The sequence below is a fragment of the Acipenser ruthenus genome, chromosome 8 (genome assembly GCF_902713425.1).
Source record: "Acipenser ruthenus chromosome 8, fAciRut3.2 maternal haplotype, whole genome shotgun sequence".
Taxonomy (NCBI): Eukaryota; Metazoa; Chordata; class Actinopteri; order Acipenseriformes; family Acipenseridae; genus Acipenser; species Acipenser ruthenus.
The window spans coordinates 27,740,907-27,760,785 of record NC_081196.1 but is presented as its reverse complement, the minus strand read 5'-3'; the positions used below and the strand labels follow the sequence as shown (position 1 = coordinate 27,760,785).

Genomic DNA, 19,879 nt, shown 5'->3' with positions numbered 1-19,879 from the left:
TGTATTTCATATTATATTACTGTGTTTTTAAAAATTAAGTCAAAAGAATGATAAAGAAATGACCTCCTGTCCTGCAGTGTGATACACCAGAAATGTTAATCATTTAAATACAAAGCTACAAAGTCTCACTCAAGGAAACCTGACAATTGTCAACGATATTTAAGAAGGTTTTGCATTCTATGGGCAACAACAAGCATGCGCGTGCGCATAGATTGAAAAATAATGTAGGGAAAAAAAAACAGAAAAACTGCCTGTCACCGCCCACGCGCAAAGAACGCAGTGACGTCAGGCGCATGCGCGAGGAGATTTATGGCAGGGGACAAAAGTGGCGCTACATCGTTCCCAGCTCGAATCGGGTAAGAAATTTAGCGACACATAACATTTTATGCTTAATTCGTTAAAGTTGTAGCAACTGCTGATGGAGGTTGCCAGGTGCGTTGTAAGGCGCTGAAGTCTGGCCGCCAGGGCCCGGAGTCCAGTTTAATTGAGATTTTGCTGTACATTTTTACCCCGCCTGTGATTTTTCCTCCCCCTCTCTGTTGTGGCAGGGTGCTATTTATTGCCTGCACTCACTTGCGTATTGTTTCGCTCGCTCTCTAATGGCGGACGAGAGGCAGTGCTACTGACTGATTGCAAGGGGCAAATAGAAGCCCCGGGAGCAAACAGAAGCGGGGAGGGGAACCTTAAAGCTTAGGGGGACTGGATACGAGGCAGTTATTTTTTTCTGCGTGGTAAATATGTGCTTCTGTTTCAAAATAATTCCCGTTTAAACGTGCACTTAAATTAAAAGCAACAGTAACTGAATTGAATTGAAGTGGTACCCCCCAGGGTAAGAAAATAATTCAGATTTTTCTCTTCTTTGCCTCGGGTATACCCTGTAGGCTATTTGGAATTAAAATAGGTTCTCATTATATAAAGTAATGGGGGGAAATAAAATAATTGGACTTTATTGACAATTTTCTAGCAGTATTAGTATTACACGTTCTGTGTGCAAGTTAAAGTTCTATTCACATACAAAAATAGAACTGAAGAAAAACACACCGTGCGTCGCTGGCAAACCTTTTTTTCCCTTTTGTTGCCCAGTAGGTGAGTTTTCAAACCTGGTTCTGGCAGCCGCATTATTGTATTGGTATTAAATAAAGTGCGATTACCAGTATTCAGTGAAATATTATAACAATGGCGCAGTCGTTGGTGTTGGCCTGCTCCTGCTACTCCAGTGCCTGCGTGCAAAGAGGCCAGGGGTGGGCTCAACGCGCTTTGCTTAGTACTATACTATAGTAAACAGAGTGCTTGTTGTAAAGTAACTGCCCGGGAAAAACTACCGGCACTGGTTCAAGTTAAGGGTGGTGTTTAAAAAAAAAAAAACATGTAAGAAAAGTTTATAAGTTTATTATTTTAGTTTTTTAAATAGATTTGTTATACATACTTTTCTTTACCGTTTCCATAGTTTCTTTGTAAGGTTGTGACACTACAAAGGTGTGTATCTTCCTTGACAAGGGCATAGTTGTGGCAGTGAATAATATGACCAATATTGTTTGCTTTAGAAATAACTTGCTGTTTATTCACAAATGCTTCTGTGTTGCTCACTGACTGGCCGCATGTTGGGAAGACCTTGCTTCCAGATTGCAGCTGTATTTTTTTTTTATTGCAGCTGTATTTTCTTTTAAAAGGATAGGCAACAGATTACCGGATTAGAAACCTCCTCCTATTAAACACAGAAACATCTCCTATTATTCAACACATGTAAATATTTAATTATAATTGTATTTGCAAGGCATGTTTCTGCTATAATGCCTCATGGTCAAGAAGAGTCAAATTAATAACCAATGCAGGGACCAAGAACTAGGTTGCAGTTCTTTGTGCCCCACCCATTTGGCCATCTTTAAAAAAAAAAAAAAAGTTTTATCCCAGATGATGTGGATAACCTGTAGGCACATGTCATACTTTATAGTTTTATATAAAGAATCATGTGCAGTGAAACTTGGTTTGGACAGTATGACCTGGTTTCAGAATCTGGGGTTGGAGGTGTCTATAGCCCATTTCACACTGGCATGCTCTAACCGAGTCGCGACCTGGTGTCATGCGGGTCGGCTACATGATTTCACACTGCTTATTGAGGAAGTATGGTTGACCTGGTAACAGAAGCAAGTACACAATGCCCCAGAAGCAGCAACATTTACATGACCACCCTTTCATCTGTACAGTTTCTCTGTATTGAATCGTCAACCCAGATGTTGATTAGAGCACATTTTTCTTTGTCCTTGCTGCAATCCGGCTCATGGTGTGTCTATAATCATCAGACATATGGCTAAAGAGAATAAACAGAAATGTTCCTTGCAAAATTGAAACCTTCAGCAGGTGTGGCTGTTTGCTACTTTGTCTGCTTACAAACATCCATCATGCATTTTGCCTCGCTCGACCCGGGTCAAAGTTTGACCCACATCCTATGGTGGGTTGCTGCCGACCAAGGTACGTGGTTTCACACTATGTGGGATTGTGACTAGGATAGCCAGAACCCGGATTGGGACCTGGGTAGGAGAGCTAGTGTGAAGAGGCTTATCTGTTTTTCATTACATACCAAATGTATGTCGCATTATATGAATGTATGTTATTCCATGAGAATTTGATACAGGGAGGAAATGTCACTTCAGAATTTCACAAAAGTCAGTGTACATGTTCATGATATTTATAAACTCATCCATACCAAATGGGGTCTTATTGTAGAGCTCATACTTTTTTCACCAAAAATGCAACCTTGAACAATGTTAACGTGAGCCTTGCAGAGCAATTGGACCTTTTTGAAGCACATAGTTTGCCACACAGCTGTATTCTAGGATTGTCTCAAGTTCCTTTGCAGGTGGTGTCCAGTAAAAATGAAATGTTTCACTGCCACTTATATGTATCTGTGATGCAGCCCAAACACGTTGATAGTGTATTTACAGTGCCTTGCAAAAGTATTCAGACCCCTGACCAATTCTCTCATATTACTGAATTACAAATGGTACATTGAAATTTCGTTCTGTTTGATATTTTATTTTAAAACACTGAAACGCAAAATCAATTATTGTAAGGTGACATTGGTTTTATGTTGGGAAATATTTTTAAGAAAAATAAAAAACTGAAATATCTTGCTTGCATAAGTATTCAACCCCCACACATTAATATTTGGTAGAGCCACCTTTGGCTGCAATAACAGCTTTAAGTCTATTGGGGTAAGTATGTACCAGCTTTGCACACAGTGTCGGAGTGATTTTGGCCCATTCTACTTGGCAGATTTGCTCCAGATTGTTCAGGTTGTTTGGATTCTCAGTGGGACTGAGATCAGGACTTTGACTGGGCCACTGTAGGACATTCACCTTTTTGTTCTTGAGCCACTCCAGTGTTGCTTTGGCCTTGTGCTTGGGATCATTGTCCTGCTGAAAGGTGAATTTCCTCCCAAGCTTCAGTTTTTTAGCGGACTGAAGCAGGTTCTCTTGCAGTATTTCCCTGTATTTTGCTCCATCCATTCTTCCTTCAATTTTAACAAGATGCCCAGTCCCTGCTGATGAGAAGCATCCCCGCAGCATGATGCTGCCACCACCATACTTCACTGTAGGGATGGTGTGTCTTGAGGCATGGGCAGTATTAGGTTTGCGCCACACATAGCGCTTTGAGTTTTGGCCAGAAAGCTCTATCTTGGTCTCATCTGACCACAAAACCTTTTCCGCAGCTGGGTCACTCTCATGCTTTCTGGCAAACTCCAGATGTGCTTTCAGATGGTACTTTAAGTAACAGCTTCTTTCTTGCCACCCTCCCATACAGGCCAGTGTTATGCAGAGCTCTTGATATGGTTGACTGGTGCACCATTACTCCACTCCCAGCCACTGAACTCTGTAGCTCCTTCAAAGTGATTGTTGGCCTCTCTGTGGCTTCTCTCACAAGTCTCCTTCTTGTTTGAGCGCTGAGTTTTGAGGGACGGCCTTTTCTTGGAAGTGCCTGGGTGGTGTGATGCAGCTTCCACTTCCTGATTATTGATCCAACTGTGCTCACTGGGATAGCCAAACACTTGGATATTATTTTGTACCCTTTCCCTAATCTAGGCATTTGTATTACTTTATCTCTAACTTCTGTAGAATGCTCTTTGGTCTTCATTTTCCTTCAGATTCACAGCCTGACCAATGATCCTTCAACAGTGGGGTTTTTCTCCAGAAAATGTGACAGCAACTTTAATGGTTCACAGGTGGAGGCCAATGGTAAGGTAATTGTGTCCTCGTTAGGGCAATTTCTTTCATGGGTGTAAACTGGGAGCTTCCACAGCACAGGGGTTGAATACTTACGCAAGCAAGATATTTCAGTTTTTTATTTTTCTTAAAAATATTTCCCAACATAAAACCAATGTCACCTTACAATAATTGATTTTGCGTTTCAGTGTTTTAAAATAAAATATCAAACAGAACGAAATTTCAATGTACCATTTGTAATTCAGTAATATGAGAGACTTGGTCAGGGGTCTGAATACTTTTGCAAGGCACTGTATATTTGTATTTTATTAGTATTGGTGTTGTACAATAAAAATGACTTGTGGACATATTTGTTTGATTCTCCCATAAACTATGACAATTCAGGAACCGTTAATGATACATATTTATTTATACTTCCTCTTTACAGCACATCTTTTTTCATGTTATTTGATACTCACAAACTGTTGTAAGAGAATTCTTGTAGTAGAATTGGACGTCTATAATAAACTCAAGTTATTATGGCTTGACAGCAGTGAGTTGGTATGTCACTTGTGTTTGCATAACGATAAATGTCACCTGAAGGGATACATATTCCTGATAATTAACTACAGTGCACTCCGTTTATAAGAATTACTGATATAGGAATCAACCGCATATAGTGATCAAAACCACTGGGACAAAATTATTCCTACACTAACCATGCTTAGGGCTCCTGATTTTCCATTCTGGGAATGACAAATTCCGTTTTTCAAAATGACCAATTCCGATTTTACCAATTTATTAAGAATTAACAACGTAATTTGAACATAAATAATATTTTTACATTCATCTATTGAATTCATTTTTTTTCTTGAGTCCCTTAGATACTGTAGTTTTCAGGAAAAATCTTTCTTAAAGCAGTCCACTAGTAACAATGTGCTGTAGGTCAGTCAACAAATAAAGGTGTTTTGAAAAAACAGCTTATTGCTGACATTACAATATACAGACTAGTCAAACGAGGGGCATTATTACAAAAATATACCATTTTCATAAAATTACAAATTAACTACAATGTTCAGGACACTTATCTCTCCCATCTGTAGTTTCATCTGCAACAACGCAGACTGGTTTATGCTGTACTTGCTGTAAAACTGCTTGCATGTGTTTCTCGTATACCCTGAACAGAGTTGCCTTAGTTAGAGCAGGGCTCTTCAACTAGTTTTTTTTAATTAAGGGGGCCAGATTGGGGGGAAAAAAGTTAGGAGTAGGCAGACCAGAGTATTTTAAGCAATAATATATAACTTAATGTTCATATATTGAACAAGACTCCAGTGTCAAGGTATAGTCTACATGACATCTGCTTTCTGCTTTAATAATAGAACAGTGTGAGACTTTAACAGAGTTTCATTACAAACATTTTAAAATGTATGTAACATATTAATAGTATAACTGTTGAGAAGAGATCAGCGCTTCTACTTTTGAGCTTCTAACTACTGTGCCCTCTGGATATGTATTTCCAAAAGCTCCTTGTTTGGTTTCAAAATGCCTTTTCATATTGTATTCCTTAACTATAGACTCACATTCATTGCACAATAAACACACTGGCTTTGTGTTCGGTATAGTTGGTAAAATAAATAAATATTGGTCCACTCGTTGAATCTACAGTTTTTCACCATGTTCTGTTATTTGTTTATTTAGCAGACTCCTTTATCCAAGGCGAGATATTTCAGTTTTTTATTTTTCTTAAATATTTCCCAACAGAAAACCAATGTCACCTTACAATAATTGATTTTGAGTTTCAGTGTTTTAAAATAAAATATCAAACAGAACGAAATTTCAATGTACCATTTGTAGTTCAGTAATATGAGAGAATTGGTCAGGGGTCTGAATACTTTTGCAAGGCACTGTGTGTGTGTGTGTATATATATATATATATATATATATATATATATATAAGAACATAAGAAAGTTTACAAACGAGAGGAGGCCATTCAGCCCATCTTGCTCATTTGGTTGTTAGTAGCTTATTGATCCCAGAATCTCATCAAGCAGCTTTTTGAAGGATCCCAGGGTGTCGGCTTCAACAACATTACTGGGGAGTATATATACAGCTCTGGAAAAAATTAAGAGACCACTGCAAAATTATCAGTTTCTCTGGTTTTACTATTTATAGGTATGTGTTTGGGTAAAATGAACATTTTTGTTTTATTCTATAAACTACTGACAACATTTCTCCCAAATTCCAAATAAAAATATTGTCATTTAGAGCATTTATTTGCAGAAAATGACAACTGGTCAAAATAACAAAAAAGATGCAGTGTTGTCAGACCTCGAATAATGCAAAGAAAATAAGTTCATATTCATTTTTAAACACCACAATACTAATGTTTTAACTTAGGAAGAGTTCAGAAATCAATATTTGGTGGAATAACCCTGATTTTCAAGCGTCTTGGCATGCTCTCCACCAGTCTTTCACATTGATGTTGGGTGAATTTATGCCACTCCTGGCGCAAAAATTCAAGCAGCTCGGCTTTGTTTGATGGCTTGTGACCATCCATCTTCCTCTTGATCACAGTCCAGAGGTTTTCAATGGGGTTCAGGTCTGGAGATTGGGCTGGCCATGACAGGGTCTTGATCTTGTGGTCCTCCATCCACCCCTTGATTGACCTGGCTGTGTGGCATGGAGCATTGTCCTGCTGGAAAAACCAATCCTTAGAGTTTGGGAACATTGTCAGAGCAGAAGGAAGCAAATTTTCTTCCAGGACAGCCTTGTACTTGGCTTGATTCATGCGTCCTCCACAAAGACAAATCTGCCCGATTCCAGCCTTGCTGAAGCACCCCCAGATGAGTCCAATTTTCAGCTTTGCCCAACACCTGGTCGTCTAATGGTTAGACGGAGACCTGGAGAGGCAACCAGCCACAGTGTCTCGCACCCACTGTGAAATGTGGTGGAGGATCGGTGATGATCTGGGGGTGCTTCAGCAAGGCTGGAATCGGGCAGCTTTGGCATGAATCAAGCCAAGTACAAGGCTGTCCTGGAAGAAAACTTGCTTCCTTCTGCTCTGACAATGTTCCCCAACTATGAGGATTGGTTTTTCCAGCAGGACAATGCTCCATGCCACACAGCCAGGTCAATCAAGGTGTGGATGGAGGACCACCAGATCAAGACCCTGTCATGGCCAGCCCAATCTCCAGACCTGAACCCCATTGAAAACCTCTGGAATGTGATCGTGAGGAAGATGGGTGGTCACAAGCCATCAAACAAAGCCGAGCTGCTTGAATTTTTGCGCCAGGAGTGGCATAAATTCACCCAACATCAATGTGAAAGACTGGTGGAGAGCATGCCAAGACGCATGAAAGCTGTGCTTGAAAATCAGGGTTATTCCACCAAATATTGATTTCTGAACTCTTCCTAAGTTAAGACATTAGTATTGTGGTGTTTAAAAATGAATATGAACTTATTTTCTTTGCATTATTCGAGGTCTGACAACACTGCATCTTTTTTGTTATTTTGACCAGTTGTCATTTTCTGCAAACAAATGCTCTAAATGACAATATTTTTATTTGGAATTTGGGAGAAATGTTGTCAGTAGTTTATAGAATAAAACAAAAATGTTCATTTTACCCAAACACATACCTATAAATAGTAAAACCAGAGAAACTGATAATTTTGCAGTGGTCTCTTAATTTTTTCCAGAGCTGTATATAGTTTTGCAATTATAATTGCAAGTATGTGTGTAATATATATAATATATATATATATATATATATAGTTTTGCAATTATTTGTTATTTTAAGATTTGACATGTTGCTATTTAAAAGGTTTGGTTAGCCTTACCTCTTCTGTCTCTGCATCCTCTGAAAGGACAATTGTGGGGATTTGCTGTGGCATTTGTGGTTTTTCTTGTTTTTTAAAGAAGATATCTCTGCTTTCATTTTTAATATGTCTTCATTATCATTCTGCAAAAAATGTAAAACTTAAAAAAATCCTTAACATTTTATAAACTCTACAGTTTATGAATCGGTTGTATAATAGCCTAATGTTCACATAAAATATCTAATGCAAACATCACATTTATAACTTACTGTAGCTCACTTTGATTGTTGGCTGTCAATGTCTACTTGTTTTTCCATCTGAGATGCCCTGGCCTTCACACATGCCTCCTAGGATCTTCACTTATTTTTTAAGCAATAATAAATAACAATATAATATTTCAATATTAATAATTCAGAATGGGAATGGTTAAGAGTATTTTATATATATTAAAAAACAATAACTCACAAACTCATCAGACCCCATGTCGTCATTTTGGTGATTCAGAGCTGCTTTCATTGAGATACCTCTTCTTTGTCTTTTCTCAGTCTCTTTCCAGCCTAAATTTTCATTTCTTTTCATATACTCTTGTGCCTTCTTTTTTGATGTCTTCTTTACTATCTGCAAAATTGATGAAATTGAAATTATATAGTTGCAGTATGATTATTTTAAACTATTATCTTTTTTTTTGTTATAGTTACAATTACAATAATTATAAACATATGATTTATTTGTGTTGCTATATTCCTAAGTAGAATGTTCTTTTTACCAATTGCAGTCGGGTAATGTTAGTAATTTATATCCCATAAGGGTTTCTCTGACACCATTTTATTTATTGTCTTTCTGTGTAAGACGAGGCTCTGCATTTCAAATATTGTGTATGCTGCCCCCCCCCCCCCCCCCCAAAAAAAGGTTTATTTCTTTTCCATATTTTATCCACTTATATTTCAAATGTTCAATTTGGCTGATCGTTAAAAAATCTAATAAACAATATTCCTCCATTTCTTTTCAAGTTGACATCTACAATAACTGTACTTACTTACTTTCAGTTTAAAATAAATAGCGCGTGCCTCAATCAAATTCTACCGCTTATGGTATTCATATCATACGGGTTTCCAAAATTGTTAATTTTACTCAAATTAATAATAATAATAATAATAATTACATTGGTACTAGTAAAATGTGTAATGCTAGTGGAGCTGGAAACTGAGAGCTCCTCAACAGTTTTAAGTGAACCTGAGAACATAAGTGACTGCAATTTCAGAGTTGGTAAGTATTTAAAAGAAATTACTATTAATTAATTTGAAAAAAAAAATCTTATAGTAGTTTTTTTTTTTTTTAAGTTTGTTTTGTATCGACGAGTATAATGGTACTTTTTCTTTTTTTAGATAGACGGATGCATGCAATGAAGTAGACGCCGACATAGATGACATCAGTTTTAATTTGATTGACGACAATGAAGATCTGGATAGGAGTACAGAGGTAAACCATAACAATAATAAAAAGGCAGGATACCAGAGTTTGTTACAAAGCGGTTTTAAATTGCTAACCAATTTATTTGTCACCATTCAAAATGAAAACTGAACATCCTTCTCGTCCCGCCTGTGTTCCTACTGCATATACGCACAGTTAAATTCGCCACACACCTATGTGTGTTTCCATCATTTTTTTATGCGCTTATGAAACATCAGCTTAAGAAATTCAAAAATGTTTTATACTGTATGTAAGCGCAATAGATACACTAAATACATATTGTGAATGGTAACTGGTAATTCAAGCCAAACAGAGCAAAATAGTCAAAATCATGTAGTGTATGTAGTTACCCAAAGATTTTTTATCCAGGAGCCAGTATTTCAAGACAACAGAGTGAAGTTCTGCTAATGGGTCTTGTATTGAAACATGAACTTTCTGATACAGTGCTGGATGATTTACTGGCAGTTATGAGTGCTCACTTCCCAAACTATACTGCATTATCTAAATATCTATTAAATCAGAGATTTAAAGTTTAAAAAACTTAGGGTATCACTGTTATTGTTCAGAATGTGCCTGCTACATCAGAAAAATAGGCATTGAGAATTGTGGTATGTTGTTTAAGAAAAAAGCAGACAAAGATGGAGATTATTTTATAGTCTTGCCACTGAAAAATCTAATTAAACAGCTGCTTGCAAAGAAAGATTTCAGGGGGTTATTGTTTAAACAAAGAGAAACAAATGGAACATAGTGACTTTAGATGGAAATATATACAGAAAACTTAAAAGCTGAAGAAAAGATTGGAAAATATGATTTAACCTTACAATGGAGTTGTGATGGTGCATCAGGCTATATGGCCAATTCAACTTATGATAAACGAATTAGAGTCAAGTGTGAGAAAACAACATTATTATCGTCATTATGGTTTGGAAAAAGTAAACCATGGATGGACGCATACCTGCAGCCATTTGTAGATGAAGCTACAAATCTTTCTATTAATGGCATTAATTGGACAGATTATGACTTTAAATTGTTTAACACGTCCTGTGCTAAGATATTACACACAATTTAATGGAAAGCATGTCTGCGACTGGTGTCTCCATCCATGAATAGTTGTAAAAAAAGGTTTGGGACATGTTCGTGTCTATCCAAAGCAACAAGAGCAGCGAAGCTTAAGACAGCATAAATATGATGCAAAATGTGCTGTGGAAGGAGGCAGTGCTGTGCATGGAATTAAGGGGCTTAGTGCTTTGATGTTCATTCCAAACTTTAACATCGTTGCAGGCTTTGTTCCTGATTACATGCACTGTGTTTTGCTAGGGATTGTATGACAGTTAGTTAATCTTTGGTTTGATATTTCTAACTCATCAAAACCTTATTCTTTACGTAGATATATGGGGACATTCAACAATATGTTAGTAAACATTAAACCACCATCTGAAATAACTCCTACACCTCGTTCCTAGAGCAAAGAACATTTTAGAAAGCATCTGAGTGGAGAGCATTTTTACTTTTTTATTCAATAATATTGAATAAAAAATAATGCAGAGATAAGCTTTCTGGTGGGGGGTAGCAGTGTGGAGTAGTGGTTAGGGCTCTGGACTCTTGATCGGAAGGTTGTGTGTTCAATCCCAGGTGGGGGACACTGCTGCTGTACCCTTGAGCAAGGTACTTTACCTAGATTGCTCCAGTAATTTTATGTAAAAATAATGTGATATCTTGTAACAATTGTAAGTCACCCTGGATAAGGGCGTCTGCTAAGAAATAAATAATAATATCAGAACACTTATGAGTAACACCCCAGTGGCCTTTCACGGAAATAACATCTTATTTATTTGTATTTTATATGTGTTTGTATTTTATATATGTAGGTGCATTCATTCATGTATCTGTATTTTTATTTATTTATGCCATTAAATTAACTAATAATAATAATAATAAAGTGTTTATTCTACAATTACTGATTTAGTTTGTTGTGAAATCTCTACAAATTATACATTTTCAGTGGGTTAACCTTTTGAAGACAAGCATATGCTCCAAAGATATGTACATCTTATCAAAACATTTGTTTTGCTTTATCACTAGCTTTTAGGAACGATATGCTGTCTTAAAGTACTATTACAAAATACTATGATGTGGTATACTATACCGTGCTATACTATATTATAGCACTACTATAAAAAAGTACTATATATTACTATATTAAGCACTATTATGATGTACTATAGTACTACTATGATGTACTATAGTATACTATAGTACTACTATATTATACTATAGTACTTTTTTGTAAGGGCAGCTTGTGTTATCCAAGGGCAAACCTTTCATTTCTTCATTCGCCATCTCGACAGCAAAGTGTTGTATAGCGTAAGCTGTATTGAAAGAAATGTCTCGCAACCCCTGACAACCGTAAGTTCATATTATTATTATTATTGTCTGTCATTACCGAAACTAATACTATTTAACATTACTACGTTGTCACTTGCCGCTGTTTCGGAAACTTATCGCTGTTTTTTTTTTTTTTGGTTTCTGGTTAAATAACAGAACGCAACCTGCTTGTCAGGCACATGACTATCTACATCATGAGTGCGTTTTCTATCCATTTATTGAGCGAGTTTTCTAAGTTACTCGGTAAAATTGCTTCAAAAATAGTAGCGACATAAGGGCGAAAAAATGGTTTTCCATCCACTGCAAATTCTAGCGAGTCAAAGGGAATTCCCTGTGACGTTTCATGATGTCAGTCTAATTTGCATGTGTCGCTACGTTTTCAGGTTATTCGCAAGAAATATACTTGCTAGATGATTTTCCATACATTTTTTTTACTTGCTCGCTAGTCTAGTGAGTGTATTCTACCAAGTTAAGCTGAACCTGGGCCCTATTCCACGTATGCAGTTCACAAAACCAACAATAAAACGTACATCCCGTATGGGGAAAACTGAACCTGCAGTTCAGTGTCAAAAATGATGTAAATAAGTGTTGCATGCGTAAAAGGTACTTACAAAGGTAAAGGTATAAAACCTGCAGCATTGTTTTCACATATTTTCCCACTAGTTTAAAGGTTGCTTATTCTATTTCTGCTCTTTTGTTAGAAGTCTTCCAATTTTGTGTACCACAGTGTAGGCTACTAGGATGCATACTACTAAACTGCATAAGTAGCAAGAAAAAAAAAGTTAAAAGCCATTTAAAAAGTACACGTGTGTGTATATGTGTGTGTATATATAAATTACAGTGCCTATAGAAAGTCTACACCCCCTTGAACTTTTTTCACATTTGTTGTGTCAGTGCCTCAGAGTTTCATGCATTTAAATGAGGATTTTTTCCCCACTTATCTACACACCATACTCCACACTGTTAAGGGGAAAAAAAGTTGTATATTAAAAATTAAAAACTGAAAGATCATAATTGGATAAGTCTCCACCCCCCTGAGTTAATACTTAGTGGAAGCACCTTTGGCAGCAATTACAGCTGTAAGTCTGTTGGGATAGGTCTCTACCAACTTTGCACACTTAGATTTGGCAATATTTGACCATTCTTCTTTACAAAACTGTTCAAGCTCTGTCAAGTTCCTTGGGGAGCGTTGATGGAGAGCAATCTTCAAGTCATGCCACACATTTCCGATTGGATTTAGGTCAGGGCTCTGACTAGGCCACTCAAGGAGATGTACCTTTTTGTTCCTTAGCCACTCCAGGGTCGCTTTGGCTGTGTGCTTTGGGTCGTTGTCATTCTGAAAGGTGAACTTCCGTCCCGTTTCAGCTTTCTTGCAGAGGGCAGCAGGTTTTCGTCAAGGACTTCTCTGTACTTTGCTCCATTCATTTTCCCTTCTATCCTGACAAGTGCCCCAGTCCCTGCCGATGAGAAACATCCCCATAACATGATGCTGCCACCACCATGCTTCACAGTAGGGATGGTGTTCTTTGGGTGATGTGCTGTGTTGGGTTTGCGCCAAACATAATGCTTTACATTTAGGCCAAAAAGTTCCATTTTAGTTTCACCAGACCACAAAACTTTTTACCACATGGCTACAGAATCTCCTTAGTGTTTTTTTGCATACTTCAAACTGGATTCAAGATGAGCTTTCTTAATGTAATGGCTTCCTTCTTGCCACCCTACCATACAGGCCAGATTTGTGGAGTGCTTGGGATATTGTTGTCACATGCACACGTTGACCAGTCTTGGCCATAGAAGTCTGTAGCTCTTGCAATTGCCATTGGCCTCTTGGTAGACTCTCTGAGTTTCCTTCTTGCTCGGTCATCCAGTTTGGAGAAACGGTCTGATCTAGGCAGGGTCTTGGTGGTGCCATACATCTTCCACTTCTTAATAATCACCTTGACTGTGCTCCAAGGGATATTCAAGGCCTTTGATATTTTTTTATACCCATCCCCTGATCTGTGCCTTTCAACAGCTTTGTTCCAGAGTTCTTTTGAAAGCGCCTCGGTGCTCATGGTTGAGTCTTTTGCTTTGAAATGCACTACCCAGCAGAGGGAACCTACAGGAACTGCTGAATTTATCCTGAAATCATGTGAATCACTACAATTCAACACAGGTGGCGGCCACTTAACTTGGTGTGTGATTTTGAAGGCGATTGGTTACGCCTGAGCTAATTTAGGATTGCTATTACAAGGGGGATGGACACTTATGCAACCAAGCTATTTCAGTTTTTATTTAATTAATTTTCTACAAATTTCTAGAATATTTTTTTCACTTGGAAGTTGTGGGGTAGGATGTGTAGATAAATGAAAAAAAATAATGACTTTTAATTCCAGGTTTTATTTATTTATTTATTTATTTATTTATTTATATATATATATATATATATATATATATATATATATATATATATATATATATATATATATATATATGTTTGAGAAAAAGGGAAACTGCTGTGTACCAAAATGATCAATAAGAAAAAAGAAAAAAAAAGAGAAAAGGATATTTCAGGTACTTAAAGGTAGAATAATTGATTCCAAATCAATTATCAGGAAGTTTCAGGCTACAAGTCCTTCATCGACTGAATTCAGCCTGAAATATCCTTTTAATCTTTTTTTCTTTTTTCTTATATATAAAAGAAAAAGACAATTAAACATTCAGTGGAGACTTGAGGAGACTAGTGCCGCCAAATCAGCCAATCAGACCACTTTTAAAATGGGAGAAAATAATTACTGAATGAAGAATAAAATGATTAACAAATTCCAACATTATTTCTCAGTTTGTGTTATTGTGTACATCTGAAATAATACAAAATAATGCTGACAGTTCTCTCATTTACAAATTGCAGTGGGGGGGGGGGGGGGTTACTGAGTAATTTATTTTAAAAAACGGTAACGCATTCAATAAGATTTGCTTGTGTGATTGTCAGGAAAAATGAGCGCATTTTTGGCAGTGACACGATAAAATAAAAAAAAAATACTAATACTCCTGATTTGGTTTATATTTGGGGGAAACCCCCGATACAGTCCATATATGGATAGTATTCATCACATGATTTGAATAAACGTATAATGTGATTCAGAAGGATTACCTAAAAGTCAGGGAGCAGACTACTTGTTCGTAGAAAACAAATTCATGATTTCAAAAGTACCATTGAATAACATAATAGTCAAACAACTCACACACCAGGAAATTAAGTTTCTACCACTTTATTTATCAGTAGTCTAACATTATAAAAAAGGCCAATTTATTTTACATTTAATATCTATCCTATCTTTCTACCTATCTATGTATATCTATTATATAAACTTTGAACTTAAAACATAAACAAATCAAGTGCAGAGACATCATCATATTCGTTCAGTAATTGTAAAAATAATTGTATTTCTTATTTGCTCCACGTCTGTCAACTTGTTTTTATCATCAGAGCATGCGCATTAAACAAGTTGATGTCACTGGAATGGTGTGGAAGGGCGCTAGACCAGAAATACGCTCGTTATAGTTTTCCATGCAAGTGTTGAACAAAATGTCGCTGCAAGTAAAAAAATAAAACCACCTCTTGTGAGTGAGCTTGTCATGCGAGTAAAAACTTCTTAAGTCGACTTAAACTGTTTTCCATAGCATTTGTCGCATATATTTTCTTATTCGCGTAAGTTTTACCGAGCTTAAAAATTGGATGGAAAATGGGCTAATGACAGCAAAAGTGAAATGCATCTCTGCAGCATACTGGCCAGGGACTGCTGCATTCGCCAGAAGCTGGGCTACATAATTCATAAATTGTAATCTCAACAGCAAATTAAAAATTAGAGAATTATTTCCATGTGAATAGGCCATAGTATTAATGCATGTTTTTTTTCTCCTTTGGACAGTGGTTTTTAAAAAACAGCCATTTTTCAACTTGAAAATAGCCCAATTCTATAAGTAGTAGCCAAATTAATATTAAGTCTGATCCTTAGTCTGTGAACAGAGCTGAAATACCAGCACTTAAAGTTCATGATATAAATTATCCTGTCAATGTTTATTACAGTACATTTTTTAAATACTGTTAGTAAATCTACAATAAGCTACCCTATTAACCAACATTAACCACTACAAAATATTCTTTTAATAATAATACTACCTATAATAATAAATACCTGAATCTGAATTCCACAGGGAGTGTGCAAGGCTCTCGCCAGTAGAATGTAGTTTATATGCAAGTTGTTGTTGGTGATCCAGTAAATGCTAATCCACCCGGGACTGATGTTAAGCCCCGTAATTGTCTTTTTGAACAAATTCATGGAACCAACAGTCATTTTACTTTTTCATGTTTTTGTTCTAAAAAAATCTTCCTCAATGAATTCGGTTTAAGAGGTTTTACTTCAACTCTAGGTGGACGCTTAACTGTGAGTTGTTTTTCCCCCCTTCATTTTACAGCGCCATTTCCACGTTTTGTTTTATTTGAAGTGTTTAAAGTTAACTTTCAGTTTTTCGTTTGCTTGTTCAGCTACAAAAAGACAGAAGTAAACCTCATGTTATTACTTTATGAAAACGTGTCTATGGCCACTGCAATGGCAAGGAATGGGGAAAAAAAAAGTAAAAAATAAATAAAATGTGTCAACTTTATGTACTATTTCGGGAATAAACAAAACAACTTTTAGCTTGAACTGCTATTTGGCCTCCTTTGTTTTGTAGTTAATTCACTGGGGTAATGTAAGTCCTACACAACGCATTCTTTACTCCTGGGATATTTTTCTACTTTAACGTGTTACATATCGTAACATCTTGCTGTAAAATAGACACATATACAGGGGCCATGCCTTGTACCGATTTACCACCTTGCTAGAATTTGGCTGTCAAAAACATCCACATTTTAAGTCCACATTAGGCTGCTCACGCAACAGTAGCTGCCAAATAGTGATCTTTACAAACCGTGATTTTCGGACATAGCAGTGTTCCGGTGTAATACACACTCCGATGTGTTCCAGGCAGCTTTTGTCATTCCTGTAATGAGTTTGTTGCATTACACACACCTATGATAACACTCACTGTTTTCACCAGAATTATCTCATGAAAAATACAAATCATCATCACAGGCAGCAGTGTGGAGTAGTGGTTAGGGCTCTGGACTCTTGACCGGAGGGTCGTGGGTTCAATCCCAGGTGGGGGGACAGTGCTGCTGTACTTTACCTAGATTGCTCCAGTAAAAACCCAACTGTATAAATGGGTAATTGTATGTAAAAAACAATGTAATTGTATGTGATATCTTGTAACAATTGTAAGTCGTTCTGGATAAGGGTGTCTGCTAAGAAATAAATAATAATAATTAACAGTATTTCTTGCAATGAATATTAGTATTTTGCTCCTTTTCCAGCATTCTTATTTATAAATGTACAGGTTATAAAAACAAATTAGTCACTTTTGCTTTGATTTTGTGATAGAAAAACTGGTACTTTAAACAGTTTGAAGCATTTTTGAGTGTGTTGTGGGCCAACAGTATGAACTTTATTTTTCGTATTAACACATCATTTCATGTGGTTGTTTTGCAATGAAGATTCGTTGCTGGTTAATTTTTCATCAATTTGTCCATGCTTACCAATGTACATGTTTTGAGGGTGAACAGTAAATATAATATGTGTTAATAAAGATGATACTGCTTTTATTAATTTTAAAACCATGTTTTTTATTGTGCTACAAGCCTACCTTAATACACGCTTGTGTTCCGATATTTACAGGACTGTCTTTGGTGGATTTTACAGTTTTTATTATTATTACAATACTAACTGGCACAACCTTTTAATGACATTGCTGGAATGTTGTAATTTACTTATGAGGTTTCTATAAGGTTGTGTGCAGGCAGCTTTTTCATGATTGCATCTAAAGTATTTGCAGATGTTAGTGATCTTACATAATAAACGCCAAGTCTCAAATAGGCGCCGGGGCTGCTGGCAAATATTGTAAATAAACGCCGGGGCGTTTATTTAAAGTTTTCTGGTACATTAAAAAAAAAAAAAAAAAAATTAAAAAAAAATTAACAACTTTAATGCTGAAAGACTTTAGTTAGATTTTTTCTAAAGAAACACATGAACAAACTTTGTACTTTTAATAGTTATCAAACACATTGCTTAGTATTTTTTTCCTCTCAGAAATGTGGTAAGGAGATTTGGTTAAGTTAAATCTGATATCCTAGAAACTCTAGCTGACATACTGCTTTGTCTTTAAACTCAAACAAGTGCTATACTATTTAGTGGTAAATACATATAATTGATTTTCAACTGAATCTGTGTATAGATCTGAAATATTTTCAAGTCCGTCAAGCAGAGATGAGTTTTTCATAAGTATCGTGATCCAAATCGTATCGTGTCATGACCTTGGTGTATCGTTTCACCCCTACTGTATACATATTTATATACTGTGAATATATTTAAGCGATAGTGCCCGTCGATGATGGCTCTACCATGTGATAGTTGACAGCGATGGGAGTTATGTGTCCCGAGCTGAAGGCGAGGGTGCTAACGAAAGTCAAGGTCAACTATCACACGGTAGAGCCATCATCGAGAGGGTACGATCGCTATTAGGAAACGATTTTTACCATTGTTTTCTTTAAAAAAATGCCTTTTTAAAACCTATTTATAATCAGGACATTGCCTGAGGAATGAACAGAGCAATTACTGAACAGTCCGTGTACGATGGTGTCTGAACTACCAATACAATCTCTCATTAAATACCACTCTAAAATACCTCCTTACTCACCATGTGTCTACCTTCAGCCAAAGCCTTTCTCTTCTGAATTTATATGTGAATGGAGCAATATTACTGAACTGTCCGCGTCTCACTTTGTTGCTGTTGAAAGATGCTGTGTCTGTGATTGGCTCTCAGCAGTTGCAGGTACGGGATTGGTTGCTTTCATTGATGCGAAGTATTGATTGGCTGGTTTTGGTGGATAATAAAATTAATTTGGACCAATTGTATCTTTGTTTAGTATTTACTGTCAAATAGATGTGGAATATGCTGAACAATACAGCAAGTGAAAGAAAAAGCCACCACTTGTGCGGATTGATTTTAAATTTGATTCCCAGTTATGGTGCTCAGAGCCCGCTAGAGCTGGAAGCTGATTGGCTGACAGTACTGAATTGTTTTCTAATTTAGTTTATTATTATTTATTTATTTATTTATTTATTTCTTACTTAGCAGACGCCCTTATCCAGGGTGACTTACAATTGTTACAAGATATCACATACAATTACCCATTTATACAGTTGGGTTTTTACTGGAGCAATCTAGGTGAAGTACCTTGGTCAAGGGTACAGCAGCAGTGTCCCCCAGCTGGGATTGAACCCACGACCCTCCGGTCAAGAGTCCAGAGCCCAGAGCCCTGACTACTCCACACTGCTGCCCATTTTTATTTTAAGCCCAGAAATGCCGCTACTGAGCCGTCTTGACGTTTAAAAAATTATTTAAAATACCCATTCACACAGCAGGAAATTGCGCAATATATGCTGGTATAATACCATCATAACCTTTTCACACAGCCCAAGGGATCATGTGAGTTCATCTATCAAACCTGTCAGTCAACAGATCGTTTTCATGGCAATGGCAATTTTGCCCATAAATTACAGCATCACACACCGTCCCTTCTATTTGTGAATTCACCTCCTCGAAGTTCATTCCTTAACTTCTTCCAGACTCCAATTGCATTCTTGATCAGCCATTGTATTTGAAAGAAATTAAAGCATGTAACACAAACAACAAAAATACCCAACACATCCAGTATATAGTCACGTGGGATGTTCACTTTCAATCCATGGCCATTATAGTGCTTCAGTGCCGGCATAGCATTTCACACAGGAGTTAAGACGGTTCAGAGACGGCATAAAATATGAAGGCTCTGTGATGGTATAGGCAATTCACACAGACCAAAATGCTGCATCAGTGTCGGTTCTAAGCCGTCATAACTCATCTGTGTGAAAGGGGTGTTAGTAAACCA

At 36.8% G+C, this 19,879-nt stretch overlaps 1 protein-coding gene across 10 annotated transcripts in view; it reads left to right on the top strand.

Moving 5' to 3' along the window:
- The first annotated feature begins 251 nt into the window (after positions 1 to 251).
- Positions 252 to 19,879, top strand: part of LOC117407112 (zinc finger MYM-type protein 2-like) — a 73,214-nt gene continuing 53,586 nt past the window's right edge. For 3 of the 10 annotated variants that reach the window (XM_059028774.1, XM_059028775.1, XM_059028765.1), the window contains exons 1-2: positions 252 to 356; positions 9,402 to 9,495. The gene's annotated coding sequence lies outside the window, so the exon portion shown is untranslated. The other 7 variants (XM_059028767.1, XM_059028769.1, XM_059028766.1 and 4 more) reach the window with 7 other exon arrangements.